The sequence below is a fragment of the Penaeus monodon genome, chromosome 29 (assembly GCF_015228065.2).
Source record: "Penaeus monodon isolate SGIC_2016 chromosome 29, NSTDA_Pmon_1, whole genome shotgun sequence".
In the NCBI taxonomy this organism is placed as follows: Eukaryota; Metazoa; Arthropoda; class Malacostraca; order Decapoda; family Penaeidae; genus Penaeus; species Penaeus monodon.
The window spans coordinates 7,089,291-7,089,530 of record NC_051414.1 but is presented as its reverse complement, the minus strand read 5'-3'; positions in this window follow the sequence as shown (position 1 = coordinate 7,089,530).

Below are 240 nucleotides of genomic sequence, written 5' to 3'. Positions count from 1 at the left end.
CGTGTGTGTGTTGCATATACTGCCTGAATTATCAGGATGCTTCTGATATCTCTTTAGTTACTTTCATCATGCTCTGTAGACCTATAGTTTCATTAACAGTCAGTAAAAGGAACAGTGAGAGTATTGCTTCTGATATTCTAGGAAAAGATATTTTATCTGTAACGACGGCAGCTTGCATAGACTTCATCTCCTTCCTACTTCCTCTTTTCTTGCACAATATTAATTTCTATCTTAGCTATA